A 7,669-nucleotide genomic window follows, 5' to 3' on the forward strand; every position below is an offset into this window, starting at 1 on the left:
CCACTTCCGACCACATGCATCTCCCCAGCACTGATGTATTTTACACTCCGCGCCAGGTACTCACTTAAGGCTGAGTAGACCTAGGGGAGCCCCAAGACCGGTGCAGATATTTGTCACCAATGTTGGCTGTGAGCGGTCATTGAACTCGGGTCGCAGGGTTTGTAGCGCAGTGAGCTAACCACTGTGCCACCGCTCTCCACACGCACATACTCTAACACACACACATACATCGCCCCCAATTTTTGCATTGAAATACAGGGGGGGGGGGCGGGGAAGTGCATCTTGTAATTATGTGATTACGGTAATATCACCAGTTGTGACCGCTCAGAAACGTTGTGACGACATTCATGGGATGGAATGACCAAAGGCATGTCAATCTCAACACAATTATTAGTCTAATTAATTATGATTGCATTACAAAATTACAAAGTATACTTTAAAATAAAAACACGTCCACATGATTTTAGGTGTTACACCTAAAATCATATGGTGGCTTTAATGCCTTTGGTCACGAAGCCATCCTGATCATGATCGTGAAAATGTTTTGAATCGTTTTATACATGGGGCTAAATCACAGGATCTGTAATTACCATGATGTTACATCATCCAATGCCCATATGTCATTATATTTATACACGCGTTAATATCCGTGCATTTGACAACCAATCCATATTTTTGCATAGAAAAACAATTCAACAAAATATTTCACCGTAAAGGTTTGTGTGTGAATAAGGACAGGAGAGGGAAGGCTAAAACAGACAAAGGAGCAGCAGTGGGGCTGAAGCAACCACCCTCCCCCATTGTGCATAGATGCATTGAGATAGTCAGACCGATACAGCAGGGATATGTCTCTGCTCATGGGGTGGACAGGAGATGGAGAAATGAAGTCAGCGAGCCGAGCAGGTTAAGAGCCACACAGGATCAAAACGAAAAAACTATTTTTTATTTTACCAGGTAAGGCCCACTGAGCCATATCGCTCTTTTTCAGAAGTGATCTGGCCACAAACGACAGCCCAACGAAGTGGCTTACCATGTAGACATTTCTATCAGCCAAATACTCTAAATGCATGTTTCTAAATGTGGAGCGAAAAACCCGGAGGACCTGGAGAAAAGTCCACGCGACCACGGGCAGAACATGCAAACTCCTAATACACAGCAGGCGTCAGAGTCGGGATCGAACCCACGACCTCTTGTATACCAGGCGAGGTAGTTAACATCTCGCCATCGCGGCACCCTATCACGCAGAGAATCACGAGGGCTTGTAGCTGATGCGCAGGTTGCCGTGCAGGCAGTGAAGCGACTCCGGGACGTGTGTGACGTGAGGTCTCCCTGCTGCTGTGCTCTGTCCGGGACTGCCGGTCTCTCTTGCCCAGTCACACAAAGTAATACTGGTAGGAACCTCCTGGTTACACCAGCCCACAGGGGATTATTGTGTCCGTCCGTCCGTCGTGCAGGGAGGGGCTGGGTGGGGAGGGGCTGGGTGGGGGGTGGGAGGGGTGGGGCTGGGTGTTGAGGGGCTGGTCACCCCGTGGTGCCCTTATAAAACTCAACGTTTAACCTACTCACACCGGCTTGTGCCCGCCATCACAGTCGGCCATATTTGCGGAATACACCACGCCGCCGTTGACCCTGGCCATTGACCGAGCAATCCAACGTTCCTACCAGCTCCCTCCGCAGGAATGTGTTTTACGTGACTCCACCGCTCTGCACAGTCTTGATTGAGATTCAGGTGCGTTTAGATCTTCTTTAAATCCTAATCCTAGCGTACGGCATGCAGTATCACAGCAGTGTTTATGTGCATACAAATATAGTTTGATGACGTGGAAATGGTTGAAACGAATGATGTATTTTGTTACTTCCTGTAAGCCGACTTGAGAACTCGAGCCGGTTGGGTTTGTTGGGGTCGGGTCGCGGTGAACGAAAAAGACGTCTGTGAAAAAGAGCTTCATAGCTCATCTGATTCTTCTAGTCGAGATGAATGTGTTCTGATTGTTTTGATTGTTCTGATTGTGAGTGAGGCGCCTGAGCGATGAGCGGAGCGAGTAGCGGGGCAGGGCGGGTGCAGTGCACCGTAGGACTCTTCACTCCTGCAATGAAATTGTTTACGTACGTATGTTGCATGTATGTTGCATGTATGTTGTATGTATGTTGAATGTATGTTGTATGTATGTTGAATGTATGTTGCATATATGTTGAATGTATGTTGAATGTATGTTGTATGTATGTTGAATGTATGTGGCATATATGTTGCATATATGTTGAATGTATGTTGTATGTATTTCGCAACGTACGTAGCCAACCCACCGTGCTAATTTGGAGGTTGGGGGGATGGACCACAAACTTAACACAAAAAAAAACAGTTATAAAGAAATGAGTTTGCAATCTCGATTTTAAATCTAGTTTACTGTCAACGACCCAGTTTATAATGTGCGCATATGGGGCTAAATTACAGCATTCGCAACTTCCATGATGTAAAACAATCCAGTGGCCACTTGTCGGCAGTTGAAATTGCGACGCAGGTTAAAGTCCCACGTGCGTGCAATCAACGACGAATTCGTGTTTTGCGTCGGTCAAAATTATTCGACGTAATTATTCAATGCGAATGTTCATGTTGCCCGTATCGTTCACTGAGAAAGCAGAACGTAACGAGTCTGGCCTTTGAATAGAGAGGTGAACGCGCGCCACTTACTTACTTACTCCCCTCCGCTCCCTGTAAGCACGCAAATGCCACTGGGAATTGCATGAAAGTTGAAGTCGACAACTGGGAGGATCAGAGCAGAACATGCCAAGAACATGTATGTTGAACGTCTTTCTCACCGCTCATGCTCTCGATGTGGTCCGGCAGTCGATTGGCAGGTTGTGTGTGGCAAGGTAAAATGTGGATACTCTCACATCTGGCCAGTGTGGAAGAGAAGACCAAGGTACTGTTACACCCTCAAAAGTGGATTTTTTTTGCTCCCACGAGTGGAGACCTCCTTCTGCCAGCAGCGCGTTGAGCAAGACATTGCAGAGCTGCACCGTTGCCTTCTGTGAGATGAATAATTGCACTTTACAGGCGAGACAAATAGGGCTCGTCTTGTCTTCAGCGATCCCCGACCCGAGGGCTGGCCGCACCATGGGCAAACCTTCGCCACTGACTTCTCTCTTCTGCTATCCTCATTGTCTGTTCCACAAGTAGGAGCCAACAGTTTGTGCGGTGAGGAGGAGGTCCCATGAAGTGTGTGCAGTCACAGTGAGGACAGGAGTCGTTCATACCTCGAACAAAAGCTGCCATTTTTATTTCAGGTCTTCGTAATGCGTAAAAAGCATTGGTCAATTTCTAAACAAAAAAATAATTTGCAAAAACTCTGAGAGCTGTGTACTGTCATTCGTAATTACTAATAATGCTTTCACAAGTATTTCCTTAATGGAAGCACGGTTGGTTACTTACTATGCGAAAGAAGTTCAACAAACATACTCGACTTTGTCATCCGCGTCCGCTATGGCATTGATGATTACACACTTTGTTGATCACACACTTTGTTGATCACACATTCATAATTTTTTCCCCTTAACTCGAACAACCCATTGTGCCACTTGCATGTCACACAGAAGTCCGAGGTATCCGTGTCAACTGTTCCAGTCATCGAGGTCCCTACCTGCTCTTAGAATATAACAGTACGGATAAGTGTCAATATAATTTGAATTAATTTGAATATGCAACTTTTTTTCCTTCACTTTCAGATGTCATTTCTTTTGGGAATTTCAAAAGTTTGAGTCAAATTTCAACGCCTATATTTTTTTTTGTGAGGTTCCTTTTCGGCGTCTAACCACGAAAGCGAGTAGTCACGTGGTGCACATTGCATTTGGGCTGCTGCCGTGGAGACAGCTGCTGCCCTCACCACTCCTCTGCAGAGACGCCACGTCTCACGTCGTCGATCTTCAACAATCACACGAGCACTAATTCTAGATTTGAAGCTTTCGTGACTGCAAGGATTCATACTGTTTGGTTTTTTCGGTAAAATCAAGTAGGTTGTGTTTTCGCTACGTTGTCCTCACCTGAAGAAGGACGCTTGTGTTGCGCCCGAAACGTCGTGATTTAATTTAGTGGTTTTCATTTATTCTATTAGATTTTTTACCGACGTGACTTTAGCGAACAAACCAAAGAGTATGAATCCCACGAGCACTCTGCTTCCAATGCTGGGCCTCCACTCTCGGCCTGGCTCCAGCGTCTCCCAGGTTGGCGGGGGGGGGGGCAGTCAAACTGTGTGTGGGGAGAGAGGGTGGGCGGTAGAACAAAGGGCGAGATTCACCCCGAAGGAGAGTGACCCTGGGTGGTGCCGAAGGGACATTTGGTGACGCAGGGTCCAACCCAGTACTCCCGAGTGCCGGACGCAGAGGTTTTGTCCTGTGTTTTGATTTAGTGTGCTGATCTAAAAGGTGCATTGAAAAATCATAATACTCCGATTGATGCTCCTGTTGTTGTGGAGTGACTCATGCAGCCAGCTATGGCTGCAGGGTTTTGGTAGTACATGTTGTTTGTCGTTTATTGTGAAAATTCCGTCACAGTTCCTATGATCACTGTTTCATTGCTTTATTTTGGTGATTTCGAAAAGTTGACTGGTTTGGCCATGTTTGTTTGTTGTAGTACGGAGTAAGACTGATGGCCTTAATCTAAGTTGTCTTGTGGTTGTTGTTGTTAATTGGTTCTTTACCCTTCTATCTGGCAACAAAACTGACACCTTTTTGCAAGGAGTCATGTTTGCATAGACCGCAATACCTGCAGTCATAATACAAACAAAAGAACATAACTCTGATAATGTGCACTGTCCTTGAAGTTGATTGGTCCACACCCGAGACAGCTTTCCTTCGAGCCTAGTCTCATATGGGTTGGACAAGTGCGCCTTGAGACTAGGCTCGAAGGAAAGCTGTCTCGGGTGTGGACCAATCAACTTCAAGGACAGTGCACATTATCAGAGTTATGTTCTTTTGTTTGTATTATGACTGCAGGTATTGCGGTCTATGCAAACATGACTCCTTGCAAAAAGGTGTCAGTTTTGTTGCCAGATAGAAGGGTAAAGAACCAATTATCATATTTTTACTGGCAAATGAGGTCCCCATAGTGTTGTTGTTGTTGTTGTTTGACTTGCATCCCACTGGGATTTTTGCACACAGCGTTGCTGTACGGTGTTTTTTTCTGCAATATTTTGCTGTCTTTTCTTGGATTTTCTGTTTGCACTTAGTCACATATTCACTTTAAGATGTTTTTTGTTCATGTTTTTGTTTTTTGTTTGTTGCGGTTGCACCCGATTTAAGAGCCGAATGGCTCACAGGGCTATACCTAATACATGAACTTGAACTTGTCCTGAGGCAACCTCCCCATCAGACGAGCCCCTTCTGACAACGGCACGCCTCTCCTGTCACGATTGTGCGCTCGCACATTCAGTAAAATGTTCCTAGATGTGTGGAAGTGTACGCGTCAGAGTGGCCGCGTTGAAGTCAAAGAGGAATATCGGTCTCGCTGAGGAGTGTCTCCTTCGATGGTGAACGCTCCCAGGTCCTTGCGAGTGGTACATTCATCGCGCGTCTCATCATCATCATGATCATGATGGATAAAGTTGAATTGCAGTTCGTGAGCTATACATCGTTAAAATGAATCAGATGCTTAACAGGTCGGCTTTCGCCGCTACCATTATGACTTTTATCATTTTTAACAGAGTTTTCGTTTCAGCCACGTAATTATTTGGATGATTCTTTTCTGGAGTTTACTTTGACTTTTTGGACCTTGACCTGAAGATGTTTGGTGTAGTTTCAAGTGAAAAATTACGAATATAATCTAGAAACTGTAAACAATGTTTGATATTCCCACGTAAGGCCCACTGAGCTATATAGTTATTTTTCAAAGCGATCTGGCCATAAATTATAGTTCAACGAAGTGGCTTATCACGTGGGAATTTAGAGCGGCCAAATGCTCTAAACGCATGGTTCTAATTGTGGATGGAAAACACGGAGGACCAGAGAAAAATCCACGCGACCACGGGGAGAACATGCGAACTCCACATATACAGAACCCACGATCTCTTGTATACCAGGCGAGGTAGTTAACATCTTGCCACCGGGGCGCGAGAGAGAATTGTTTTTCAACTCACCGCTGAGCGAGCCGAAACGGTGATAATTGCTGTGTTGAAAGCTCGTAGACCACGTGGCAATGCCATTGTTTGTCTGTGTTGGGTGGTGCTATTGTACTTTCTGTTGGCGCGTGTGTATCCTAGCGTAAGCATATTTAGGAATGTATGGGGACAGTGTGGGCCTCATTCAAGTGCTGATGGAATAGCAATGTCTGCTGAGGATTTTGTGAAAATTTTCAATAACATTGCTCGTTTAACACGAAATCGAGGGGTTAAACAGATTTTTCCAACGCAGCATTTCCATCTTTAAATTGAACTGTTAGCCACTGTTTCCAGGATTTGTAACACTGTCCTACATATTATATGACATGCTGATTTACTGCAGAAATGTTCCACCGCAAGGCAGTAATTATAATATATATTGGGACACACACACACCCCCCCCCCAATATTCAAATATGATAAAAATTTCCCTCCCAATATATCGCTATAAAAATAATTGCTATGCTATGGAAATAAAAAGAACAATTCGCTATACCTTGGACACAATATCTGAACTTGTCTTCACGTAAATCAATGCATAGATTTCTGTTCATATGATTGTGGTTATGGTTGTACTTTATTACTCCCTAATCTCTGCCATTACATACAATGAAACAAGAAATGGTAAAAAGTAAAAACAGAGCAATGTAATACAATACACTATTAGACATTATTGTTCCAAAAAAAATTCCATCCTGTGTTAGTGAATTTTTAAATATTTTAGGCAGGAAATGAGTTTTCAAATTTAGACATTTTTCTGGGTTGGGACCCCCAGCCACCCTGGAAGATTTGGTCACCCCCAATGTTGACTCCGTGGCTGCGGTCTTGTTCCACCGTGCAAATGCATCGTACGCTCTTACGTGCATTGAAAACGTCCTAGGTTCTACCTCTACGGAGCAATGACGTGGCTGTTGGGTGTATGTGTGTGTGTGCACACTTGTAACAATGAAGACAATGAGCCGGAGTTCTCCTCAATGTGGAGGCAATGCCTCATCAGAGCGCGTCGCCATGTCGGGCGCAGAGCGTGTCTGGACACGCGTGCCACTGCGTGGGAAGGCAGAATGCAGCAATGCCTTGTGGGTATCATTTTGCTATTTAATATTTGTATTTTATTTGACCAGCTAAGGGCCACCGCTGAGCCATGTTGCTCTTTTCTTTCAGAAGCGACCTGGCCACAAATGATAGCAGCTCAGCCAAGAGGCTTATCGTCGCGTGGATATTTAGAGCAGCCGAATACTCTGAACGCGTGATGTTGATTCTAAACGTCGAGGGAAAACCGGAGGACCCAGGGAAAAATCCACGTGACCACGGGGAAAACACGCAAACTCCAAATATACAGCAGATGTCAGGGTGGGGTTCGAACCCACATCAAGGAATACTCCCTGCTGCAATGTGGAACTTAAAGATGCGACTTCACGAGCTGGTCAACGTGAGCCTGATTTAATTGAGCGATTCCTGCTTCCTAAATTCATACATGTCAGAGTAATTACTATGCAGTGTGCTTTTACCGAGTAAATGTA

Source organism: Lethenteron reissneri, chromosome 13, assembly GCF_015708825.2.
Source record: "Lethenteron reissneri isolate LAM-NWPU_2019-01 chromosome 13, ASM1570882v1, whole genome shotgun sequence".
Lineage (NCBI taxonomy): Eukaryota > Metazoa > Chordata > Hyperoartia > Petromyzontiformes > Petromyzontidae > Lethenteron > Lethenteron reissneri.